Here is a 13,274-nt window from a genome sequence, read left to right as displayed (position 1 = left end):
GCGGCTCAAAAAGGGGGAACAAAGGGTAAAGTGTTTAGATAGCAGAACAAATTGCCTTCGTCATTCCAATCTTTGAAACAATGCTAAGTACAAACAATCAACAATTATACCAAAGAAAATCATGCATAATATCTCTTTACTGCATCAGAATTGATAGCCATGTCTATGCATTTTCCTTCAATATATGTTAAACATAAAGCACCATTGGACAATACACTGGTCACAATGAACGACCCTTGCCAATTCGGGGCAAACTTGCCTTTTGCTTCAACCTGATGTGGAAGAATACGTTTCAGCACTTGCTGACCCACTTCAAACTTTCGGGGACGCACCCTTTTGTTGTATGCTCTTGCTATTCTTCTTTGATACAACTGGCCATGACATACTACTGCCAATCGTTTTTCATCAATCAAGTTTAACTGCTCCAAACGGGTTTTAACCCATTCATCATCATCAATCTTAACCTCAGCGACAATCCGAAGGGAAGGGATTTCAACTTCTGCAGGTATTACCGCTTCAGTGCCATATACCAGCAAATAAGGAGTTGCTCCTACCGATGTGCGAACAGTAGTGCGATATCCCAACAACGCAAATGGTAATTTTTCGTGCCATTGTCTTGAACCTTCTACCATTTTCCGAAGTATCTTCTTTATGTTTTTGTTGGCTGCCTCGACTGCTCCATTCGCCTTGGGCCGATATGGGGTAGAATTGCGATGTGTAATCTTAAACTGTTGACATACCTCTTCCATTAAGTTACTGTTAAGATTAGCACCGTTATCTGTGATGATCACCTTTGGGATTCCGAATCGACAGATGATATTTGAGTGAACAAAATCGACCACTGCTTTCTTGGTCACCGATTTGAATGTTTTGGCCTCAACCCACTTGGTGAAATAATCAATGGCTACCAGAATGAACCTGTGCCTGTTGGATGCTGCTGGCTCAATTGGTCCAATAACATCCATGCCCCAAGCGACGAAGGTCCATGGTGCCGATATTGTGTGCAATTCCGATGGTAGAGAATGAATCAAATCTCCGTGTATCTGGCACTGATGACATTTGCGCACAAAACTGATACAATCTCGCTCCATGGTAAGCCAATAGTAACCCGCTCGGAGAATTTTCTTTGCCAACACATATCCGCTCATATGGGGTCCGCAGACTCCCGAATGTACTTCAGATATGACAGTCGTAGCTTGTCTAGCATCTATGCATCTTAATAATCCAAGGTCTGGTGTTCTTTTATACAAAACTCCTCCACTTAAGAAGAATCCATTTGCCAACCGTCTAATGGTTCTCTTTTGATCCCCTGTGGCTTGTACTGGATATATCCCCATTCTGATATACTCCTTGATGTCGTGGAACCATGGTTCACCATCAAGTTCTTCTTCAATCATGTTGCAGTAAGCGTGCTGATCTCGGACTTGAATATGTAGTGGATCCACATAAGCTTTGTCTGGATGGTGCAACATTGATGCCAGGGTAGCCAACGCATCGGCGACCTCATTATAGACCCTTGGAATATGCCTGAACTCCACTGATCGAAACCGTTGACAAAGATCATGCAAACATTGTCGGTATGGTATGAGCTTCAAGTCTCGTGTTTCCCATTCTCCTTGAATTTGATCTACTAGAAGATCAGAGTCTCCCAAGACCAAGATTTCCTGGATATCCATGTCTGCAGCTAGCCTTAGACCCAAAATACAAGCTTCATATTTAGCCATATTGTTGGTGCAATAAAATCGAAGCTGAGCCGTAACAGGATAGTGATGCCCGGTTTCAAAAATAATCACAGCTCCTATACCGACTCCTTTCATGTTGGCAGCCCCATCAAAGAAAAGTTTCCAGCCTGGTTTTTCAATTTGCTCCAGTTCACCGATATGCATCACTTCTTCGTCGGGAAAATAAGTTCTCAATGGCTCGTAATCTTCGTCGACCGGATTTTCGGCTAAATGATCGACCAATGCTTGGGCTTTCATCGCAATCCGAGTCACATAGATGATGTCAAATTCTGTGAGCAATATCTTCCACTTTGCAAGTCTCCCTGTCGGCATAGGCTTTTGAAAAATATACTTCAACGGATCCAGATGCGAAATGAGGTATGTAGTGTAGGATGACAAATAATGTTTCAATTTTTGAGCTACCCAAGTTAGGGCGCAACATGTCCTTTCCAGATGAGTGTACTTAACCTCATAAGCTGTGAACTTCTTGCTAAGATAATAGATGGCCTGTTCCTTTTTGCCGGTGATGTCATGTTGCCCCAGTACACAACCAAATAAATTTTCCAAGACTGTTAAGTAAAGAATCAGAGGTCTTCCTGGTTCGGGCGGGACCATCACGGGTGGGTTTGACAAGTATCCTTTTATCTTATCAAACGCTTCTTGACACTCATTGGTCCATTTGACCGCAGCATCCTTCTTCAGCAATTTAAAAATAGCCTCACAAGTTGTCGTGAGCTGAGCAATAAACCTGCTGATGTAGTTCAACCTCCCTAACAGACTCATTACTTCAGTTTTGTTCCTCGGAGGTGGCAATTCTTGAATGGCCTTGATCTTTGATGGGTCTAACTCGATGCCTCGCCGACTAACTATAAATCCCAACAGCTTTTCGGATGGAACACAAATGCGCACTTGGTAGGGTTAAGCTTGAGATTGTACCTGCGAAGTCTCAGGAAGAATTTCCTCAAATCCCTAACATGGTCGGCCTGATGCTTTGACTTTATGATCACATCATCCATGTATACCTCAATCTCCTTATGTATCATATCATGAAACACCACAGTCATTGCTCTCATGTAAGTTGCTCCGGCGTTCTTCAAACCAAAGGGCATTACCCGGTAGCAATAAGTTCCCCATGGTGTGATGAATGCCGTCTTTTCTGCATCTTCTTCATCCATTAGAATATGATGATACCCAGTATAGCAATCCACAAAAGATCCTATCTCATGCTTGGCACAATTATCGATCAAAATATGGATATTGGGTAATGGGAAGTTATCCTTTGGACTTGCTTTGTTGAGATTGCGATAATCGACGCATACTCTGATCTTGCCGTCTTTCTTTGGCACCGGAACGACATTAGCCAACCAAACAGGGTATTGAGTGACCCGAATGACCTTTGCATCCAACTATTTGGTGATTTCTTCTTTAATTTTCACACTCATATCAGTTTTGAATTTCCTCAGCTTTTGCTTGACGGGAGGAACCATTGGATCAGTGGGCAATTTGTGGACCACTAAATCAGTGCTCAGACCCGGTATGTCGTCATATGACCATGCAAAAATATCTTTGAATTCGATGAGTGCTTTAATTAACTCTTCCCGGATCTTTGGCTCGAGGTGGACACTTATTTTAGTCTCTCAGATATCATTTGTATCTCCTAAATTGACGGCTTCTGTATCACTCAGGTTGGGTTTGGGTTTTTCTTCAAAGTGAATTAACTCTTTACTAATCTCTTCGAAGGCCTCATCCTCATCATATTCTGATTCGTAATCACAATCTACTTCTTGAATTATTATTTCAGAATCAGATTGATTTTTAAGATTGGGCTGAGGATTCCTTATGCATGCCATATCACTAGAGCAAGCGTAAAAAGAACTGTATAGAAAAGAGAAGAAAAACTATCAGGAATGATAATGAAAGGGAAACTGTATTTCATTAAATGATGAAAGATAACAAGGTTTGCACACTTCAAACAGACTGCAAGATAAAAATCTGGATTACAACCCTGGAATAACCCAAACAAACTGAAGGAAAATCAAAATAAACTACCAAGACTCCTTTCGAATGGGGAGAGGAGTGGCTTTCCAATTATTAAGCTTTGTCTCTGGCCCAACGAATTGAATTTCTGCGTTGCTAGGACCTTCACCACTTTCCACCATGTTCACATTGTCAAACAACTTTTCAAATCTTTCAATTAACTCTTCGTCAGGATTAATCATAGATTTAGGAATTGTTGTTATTGGGCTATTTCTGGTACCGGACTTGACAAAAGATTTTGAAAGATGTGGGACTGGCTTTGGGAGGACCCATGCCTTCGATTTTAGCTTTCTGGCCTTTCTCACGTCTGCGACAGTGGGTATGAATCCCAAACCAAATGTTCCCAAGTTCTCGGGAAGAGATACTGGTTGTATGATGCTTTGCAAAGATGAGCCCAAACCTTTACCGAGTACAAAACCATTCTTCAACATCTCATAGGCTACCATGACTGATGCGGCGGTTATTTTTGGATTTGGAATGTATTTCCCCTCCGGAATTTTCTCTACCAACATTGTGTCAGAAACCTGGTGAACCCACGGTCCGTGGTCATTTTTTATTTCAATGACCGGTACAATGGCATTGTTGTGAGCACATAAGCTGTCTTCCCCATGCACAACTATTTCTTGTCTATCCCATTCAAACTTGACTACCTGGTGTAGTGTTGATGGGATTGCTTTAGCAGCATGGATCCATGGTCGACCCAAAAGTAAATTATAGGAAACAACTATATCCAACACCTGAAACTCCATTGTGAATTCAACTGGCCCTATTGTCAGCTCCAGCACTATGTCCCCAACTGAATCTCTTCCTCCACCGTCAAATCCCCGCACGCAAATACTGTTCTTATGGATCCTCTCCTCTTCTATTTTCAACTTGCTTAGAGTGGAGAGAGGGAAGATGTTTGCGCTTGACCCGTTGTCAACCAATACCCGGGTCACCACGGAGTTTTCACATTTTAATGTGAGGTAAAGAGCTCTGTTGTGCTCAGTATCTTCTACAGGCAATTCATCATCAGAAAATGTGACACTTTTTGCATCAAAGATTTTGTTGGCTATTTTTTCCAAGTGATTCACGGAGATCTTATCGGGAACGTGTGCCTCATTCAAGATCTTCATTAGAGCTTGACGGTGCTCGTCCGAATGAATCAGTAATGACAATAGTGAAATTTGAGCGGGCGTCTTTCTTAATTGTTCCACGATAGAATAGTCATGTAGCTTCATCTTCTTCAAGAATTCTTCTACTTCTTCTTCAGTCACGACTTTCTTCATTGGTGTTGGATTATTTTTAGCTCTTCTCAATTCCTCGGGAGTAAAACACCTTCCCGAGCGAGTCAAACCCTGTACTTCACAGATTTCTTCCCTGACTTCTTTTCCTTAGTACATTACCGCTACCCGTTCGTAGTTCCATGGAATAGCCTTGCTGTTGATTACTGGTAACTGGGTTACTGGCTTGATAACAACCCGATCTATGCAGGCTCCTTCCACGACTATGATGGGTTTGCTGGACACTCCTGGTACAATCACCTTTACCCCTTCCCGTTTCATTGCAACTTTGCTCGAAGATCCCTTCTCAACTGCCACAGATGGCTCAACACTGTTTTTGCTCTGCTTGAGCACCGACTTCTCATCTGCTAATTGTTCATCTCTCTTGGCTTCATTAGACCGAATCATCATGACGGTCTGTGATGGCTTCTTGGTTTCTCCCTCTGCATGCACTATTTCTATCATATTTGCCTCTTGATGGGCCGACATCGGATTTCTGTTGATATTGGGTGCTTCGGGAGCTTGAACTTCAATTTTATTGGTATCAATCAGCTCATGTATTGCATTTTTAAGTGCCAGCACTTTTCTGTATCATGACCTGGGGTACCAGAACAATACTCACAGCTAACAGTGTAGTCCAGATTCTTTAGAGGAGGATTTGGCAGTTTGGATTGTATCGGCCTTAGCATATCTAATTGTTTTAGCCTGTGGAACAGACTAGTGTAGGATTCTCCCAACGGAGTAAAGGTTTTCTTTTTCTGTAACCTTTCACCCTTGAGTGCTTGACTAGGCCTGAAACCTGGTCTGGGAGTATTTTGATAGGTTCGTGAATATGGATAAGTATATGGTAAGGCAGGAGCACGCCAATGAGCGTGGGCAGGTGGTTGGTTGTATGCTTGTGCATGGTGGACGGAAAAATGAGGTTCTGATGGGTGATAGTAGTGTTGGGGTAAATTGTGGTGATAAGTTGGTTGGTGGGATCGAGGTTGATTGTAGTAGTGAGGTGAACTTCTAGGTCCGAACCAAGTTCCCGAATCAACCATTGCCGCTTCCTCTATTTTCTTCTTTCCAATCCCTCCTACGCTGCCTTGAATAGCCTGAGTAGTCGCTTTGATAGCCGAATAGCTCATGATTTTATTCGACTTGAGGCCTTCTTCTACCATGCCCCCAGTCTTTACTACTTCGTTGAATGACTTTCCCATATCTGAGACCAAATGGCCATAGTAAGTAGGTTCCAAGGCCTGTAGGAAGTAATCTACCATCTCACTTTCCTTTATTGGGGGATCCACCCTTGCTGCTTGTTCCCTCTACCGGAAACCATATTCTCTAAAGCTTTCACTGTGTTTTTTCTCAAATTTAGTCACGGCTAGTCGATCTGGAATGATCTCAAGATTGTATTGGAAGTGACAAGCAAATTCCTGTGCCAGATCATCCCATGTGTACCATCTCCCATGGTCTTGGTGGGTATACCATTCCAATGCTGATCCGCTCGAACTCTGACTAAAGTAAGACATTAATAATTCGTCTTTTCATCCAGCTCGCCTCATCTTGCTGCAAAAACCCCTCAAGTGGACTACTGGATCACCATGCCCGTTGTATAGATCGAACTTGGGCATCTTGAAACCGGCCGGTAATTGCACATTTGGGAACAAACATAGGTCCTTGTAGGCCACACTGACTTTCCCTCCTAACCCCCGCACGTCTCGGAACGATTGTTCTAAGCTTTTAACTTTCCTGAATATCTCTTCCTGTTCGGTATTTTTGACTGGCTTATCAATTTCTGTCGGGAGGTCAAAGTGGGGAGTATATGAATGAATTTCTGAAGCTTTGAAGGTGGGCTCCAAGGGGTAGTATTAGATGTCCTAGGCCTGGAATATAGGCTCACTAGGAGATTTGTGGAGTGTAGCTGGGGGAGGTGCTACGAAGACAGGAGTTACTGGTGGAGGAGGGTATGGAATTGGTTTAGGGTGGAGATTGTGGTGTATGAGAAGTGGTTCCTCGGTAGTGCTGGTAAATGAGAAAACTCGGGGATAGATCAGTGGAAGGATGATCCTGAGTTTGAGCTGGTGGTGGGGTGGAAGCAGGGTTAGCAGGGTAAGCTGGGGGTGATTGTCCGGTAGACCAAGCCCGATACATCTCGACCATCTGTTGCTTAAGTTTAAGCATCTCTTCTTTCATTTTACTGACGTCCAGCTCCTCTATCTCAACACCTGTGTCGACATCCGGGATAGACATGATTTCGGGTATTGGTCCTTTTGATCTGGTTTGATAATGATAATGTGCCAGTATACTCTAGATAAACTAACTGCTTGAATTCTGGAAAACAACAAACTTGTTAGTTTTTAGAATTTAACACATATGCAATTACACGTTGAGATGTAATGTACCTAGGCAATTAACCATTTTCTATCATGTATTTGCTCGGTTGCTTGTGTCATCCAAGCTTTTCCTAATCATTCTTTTTATTGTCACTCACTCCTATTTTTATTTCCCTCCCTTTTTCATTTTATTCTTTCTTTTGGTTGTGGTCGAATCTTATAGAGATTGCCTACATATCATGTCCTTGCATGAATCAGACCGTGCGTAGTTCTGGCGAAAGCAATTATTAATACTCTTATTTATTCTTTAACCAATGAAACAGTGCAAAGACGGAAATGACATTACATTTGGACAACATTTTAAGAAAATGGTTTAAAAGACTTGACACGGACTCAAACTAAAACATGACTTATTATATAAAAAGCTCCAACAACTATGACTACACTCCACTCCCCACTCTTTGTTTTCAATCATTGGAATATCTGCTCACGGTGGGGCTTGACCCGGCTGACTTCCTAGTGTACGGTACATTCTTTCTAACTCCATTGCAAGATGACGGACAAAAGTAGGTGCATGCTCTAGAAACCTTTCATAATCCATCCCTTGGCAGTTTACATAACTTTGAGAGGTGTAAACAGCCAAATTATGGATTTGTGCTCTGAAATCTTGGAGATTTTGGTCTTGGTTTTGCAATTACTGTTGGTGAGTGGTGGCTATATCTCTTATGCGGTCTTCGCGATCTAAAGCCGACTCCAATTGAGCTCGAAGTCTGGCCTGATCGAGTCTTGCCTGTGCTCTTTCCCTATCAATATCTGCGTGCTGATGTTCTCTATTGTACCTTCTCATTTCTTCCAATTGTGCATGGAGTTGAGCTTCTGAATGTATCCAACGGTCCTTCTCTTTCTTGAATTGAGCCATGTCTTCTTCGAATCTTATTACTTGGCGTTCCTTATTAGATTTGGCCTCCTCATTTAATTGTATGATTTTTTCCTTAGCTTTGTCTAATGCCTTTTCAGTCTTTGTCAAGATGGAGTCATAATCTTGCATTTTTTCTATCAGATAGGCAATGATTTTCTGATCTTTCCAACTTCTCACTGGCGCTTCAGAGGCTTTCTTCATCTATTGAAATTGAGCGCGGGGATTTTTATTCTTGCTAATCAGACTCTTCTTTTCACCTTCTACTTCTTGTGCTTGTAAGTCTTTCTCCAAATTGAGGTTCCTCAGACTTTCTTCTAAGGCATGAATAGTTGCTTTGTACCCCTTTTCCTTTTCACCCCAAGCCAACCGTTCTTGGCTTTTATCATCAAAGGCTTGAACATGCGGTCTTTTTATGGGCCTTCTAAGATCAGGTTCCGGTGCATCATCCACGCAGGATCTTTTCTCAAACCACCTAGCATATCCTGGATTTATCTCGCCTTTCGCAGGATCTGGAACTCGAGTATCATCTTTCAAGTATCGACAACCATTCCAAATTTGCTGGATTAAAGCCTCGGGGAGAGTGGCTTCGGGGTGTAGCTCGATCACTTGCATACTCAAATCTTCATCATCAGGCACCACTTGGTATCTCCCTAGTTGTCTCAGAACTTTCTGTGGCGCATACGGCTGGACGCTTCTTAAACCCAACAACAGCAAATAACTCTTCAAGGTTGACATGTGTATCACTTCTCTTACCGGGAGCCATCCCAAGGTCCACTCAATTTGACTTGCCATTAAAGATCTTAAATAGGATATCCAGGCTTCCACCCCTTCTGGAGATTTATAATCTTTTATTCTTTCTTCATAACTCTCGATGAAATTGTCCTTGCTTGGACCATACTGCATGAACTTGGGGTGATGTCGGAGATGTTCAGTCAACCACATTTGCAACAAAATATTGCACCCTTCGAAGACTTTTGCCCCTGATTTATATAAAGTCAACACCCGATAAATGTCTGAGAGAATGATCGGGGCAAGGGTGTGATGGTCCTTGGTGGTGAGGACTTGTACGACTCTGGCTATACGAACATCAATCGTCCGCTCTTTGTTTGGGAAGACCATGACTCTCAGAACAGCCACCATGAAAGCGAAACGACGGTGAATCTGCCAGGTGTCCTTGTTTTGTTTGTTAGTAAGGCCCTTTTCATGAATTTCAAATCCATCCGGCTTTCTGAACCTTGAATATAGGAAGTTGAAAGAACAACACCCTTTGACAACGTTGCTTTTTCTGATTTGATTACTGATGTTCAGAAGACCAAAGAATCAATGTACTGAAGGAGCCTTTGGGAATATAAGATTCTGGTTTCTCAAATCTCCGTCAAAACCGGAATATCCAGCTATCTCTTCTAATGTGGGAGTAAGCTCGAAATCAGAGAAGCGAAAGACATTGTGAACAGGGTCCCAAAAAGTCACTAGTGCCGTAATCAAATCGTCGCGTGGTTTAACTTTCATAATATCTGTGAGAGCTCCCAAATACTTAATGACCCATTTCTGACCATCTCTTCCTAACTCATGCCACCACATCTGAAGCCGAAATAGAAACTCATCTATATCTGTGAATGGTGGGTTTTGGATGGTGCTCATTTTGTATCTGCGATTGATTTTAACAAAAATCAAGACTCATTTTGAAAACAAACATTCATAAAAAAAACTTTATGATGAAGATTTTTTTTTACAGTTCGTAAGAATAAAACCATTTTTTTAAATAAAAAAAACGACATTTCCTTTCCTTTTCAGAATTTTAAACTATTTTGGAAATTTTCTAAAACAACCCATTTTCTTTCTCGGTTCTCACAATGATTTTCTATCCTTTCCCATAAGCTGGTCAACATGCAAATCCGAGGCAAATGAATGCACAAGTAACAAGTAAGATGCATCGGGATGGTCTTTTCATTTCGGGTACACCTGTCCTAGACAGACCCAACCCCTGTATTGAGTCTCCAAAGTCAAATGCACATGATGCAAACAAACGTTCCTACTAGGGATCCGGCATGAAGCTGAGTTATTCTAAGTGAAAAACCTAAGGCATACTGTTCTAGACCTGGCTTACCCAAGCGGACAGCTTGAGCCGAAGTGAGGGCAACGTACCGGGAGCACGAAAGTCTACCCGGCCTAGTTACTTGTCCCAACTTCGTTCTATTTGGTATGAATTCTGATAGCATCAAGAACAAGGATATAGTTAAGGACAATGATAGAGATGATAGAGTTTTGGAAGCTCCAAGGCCATTTACAAGATCTCAAGCTAAAGAGTTGCAAGCTAAGATTGCTAGACTTCAATGGCAAATAAACAAGCTTTTAATTGTAGAGGAAGAGCTCAAGCCCAAAGGAGATGAATTGTCCAAGTTTTACAATTATTTGGTAGTCCAAATTAAAGTCCAAGAGGAGGAAGATTGGGTTACCAAATCAGCCCTTGAAGTCTACCAATAGGGCTCAAAATGACCTTAAAAGAGGTCCAAAAGGGGGTGTTTCAAAAGGAGCCCAATTGGAGTCCAAACCAATGGCCCAAACTAATAGTTTTAAGGCCCAAATCTGCCCAAAAGGATTTGGCCGCCCCCCACTTAATTTTGATGGCTTTTGTTACCCCTTAAGAGCCACCTACCTAAGTTTGCTGGCTATTGTGACCCCTAGCAGCCCCCTGCCTAATTTAGATGACTTTTTAGCAACCCCCTACATTATTTTAAGTGCTTTTAACTCCTATAAATAAGGAGTTCTTCTCATTCATAAGACACAACATTTATTGATTAAGTATATCATACTTTGAGAGTTCTTTTGAACCTTTGTTACTTGTGCTTTGAGATTTATCTTTCAACCTTTACTAGTTCTTAGTTCAAGGTAGTAAGATTATTTCTCTTTTATGATATCTTTGATTCCTTTGTGGTATTCTTAGAAGGCGATTAATACTAGTTATTAATTGTTGTCTCAAGTTACTCGTAAAGTGGTCAAGATCCAAATCTATTGTTTTGATTTGCTTTTTAAGTAAAGGCGTTTGATTTCTTACATAAATCAAGAAGTTGTTACTTTGATCTTGTCAAGGCTATAGAACTTACGTTCTTGGAAGTTCTTGGAATTCTTTCTTTGAATTCTTCCCATATCCTTTATTTTCATCTCTTTAATTCTAGTTGTTCAATTCCTTGTTGTTATTGCTTCCGCATTTACTTCTCAAATTCTTACTCTAATTTGGATTCCCGACCTAGTTGTTATCAAGTGGTATCAGAGCGGTTTTTATCAAGATTTCGTTCTTGGTAAGTCTTGGGATTTCTTGAATACTAAGAGCAAAGAAAAGAAAAGAAAAAAAAATTAAAAAAAAACGAAAATCAGTTTTTAGAACAAAAAATAGAATTGCGTGCTCTTCGGGATATTTCTTTTGTATCTAATTTGTTACCAAAAATTAACAAAGGAAACAAGAAGAGGGGATCCTAGATTTTCTCTTTCTAATCTAAACATATAATCCTTTCCTTTTTGTTCGCGTCATGTTTCAACCGAGCCTAATAGTTCTAGGATTTAGTTTTTTCTTTCATTAGTTCCCCAAAATTCTGAATTTTACTACTAAGAATTTCATACGAGTTGGGTTTAATTATAAATCTACAAAGTATTTTGTTCAAAGGTTATTCCGAGAAGAAAAAAAAAGAGAGCTAATTTTTGTGATACAGTTTACACTTTTTTTTTAAAGATGTCACGTACAAGTAGTGATGATGAACGAAGGGTTCTCCAAGAAGCTGAAATCAAAACAAGAAATGATTTTACCTTGCAAGCTATGCATCAACAATTTCCAGAAGATATTCCTAATGGATTGCCACATTTACGTGGCATTGAGCATCAAATTGATTTTGTACCTGGGTCACAAATCCCAAATAGGCCAGCCTATAGGAGTAATCCAGAAGAGACAAAAGAACTTCAAAGGCAAGTTGAGGAGTTGCTTGAGAAAGGTTTTGTGAGAGAGAGCATGAGCCCTTGCTCGGTTTCCGTCCTATTGGTACCAAAAAAGGATGGAACTTGGAGGATGTGCATGGATTGTAGAGCAATCAACAAGATTACGGTAAAGTATCGCCACCCTATTCCTCGTCTTGATGACATGTTGGATCAATTACATGGATCCAAAATCTTTTCTAAAATTGATCTAAAAAGTGGTTACCATCAGATTCGAATGAATCCTGGAGATGAATGGAAAACTGCTTTTAAGACCAAATATGGGCTTTATGAGTGGTTAGTTATGCCTTTCGGCTTGACTAATGCACCTAGCACTTTCATGAGATTAATGAATCATGTTTTTAAGGATTTTCATGGAAAATTTGTTGTGTTGTACTTCGATGATATCTTGGTCTTTTCTAACACTTTAGAAGAGCATGTAGAACACCTAAAATAAGTTTTTGAAGTTCTTAGAAAGCAATTTTTATTTGCTAATCTTAAAAAGTGTACTTTTTATGTGGATCGTGTGATTTTCTTGGGTTTTGTAGTTAGTTCTAAAGGAGTTGAGGTTGATGAAGAGAAAATCAAAGAAATAAAAGAATGGCCTAAACCTAAGAGTGTAACTGAAGTTAGGAGTTTTCATGGACTTGCTAGTTTTTATAGGAGGTTTGTGAGAGACTTTAGTACCATTGCTTCTCATTTAACTGAAGTTATTAAAAAGGATAAGATTTTTAAATGGGGAAAAGAACAAGATGATGCTTTTAACTTGTTGAAAGAAAAGTTATGTTCTGCTCCATTGTTACAATTGCTTGATTTTTCTAAATCTTTTGAAATTGAATGTGATGCTTCGGGCAAAGGAATAGGTGCTGTTTTGATGCAAGATTCTAAACCTATTGCCTACTTTAGTGAAAAGTTAAGTGGAGCCACATTGAACTATTCCACTTATGACAAAGAGCTATATGCTTTGGTAAGGGCTTTAGCCACATGGCAACATTACTTGTGGCCAAGAGAGTTTGTCATTAAAACTGATCATGAATCCTTGAAATACTTGAAG

The sequence above is a fragment of the Nicotiana tabacum genome, chromosome 10, assembly GCF_000715075.1.
Source record: "Nicotiana tabacum cultivar K326 chromosome 10, ASM71507v2, whole genome shotgun sequence".
NCBI classification, from domain to species: Eukaryota; Viridiplantae; Streptophyta; class Magnoliopsida; order Solanales; family Solanaceae; genus Nicotiana; species Nicotiana tabacum.
This window is presented reverse-complemented; position numbering follows the sequence as displayed.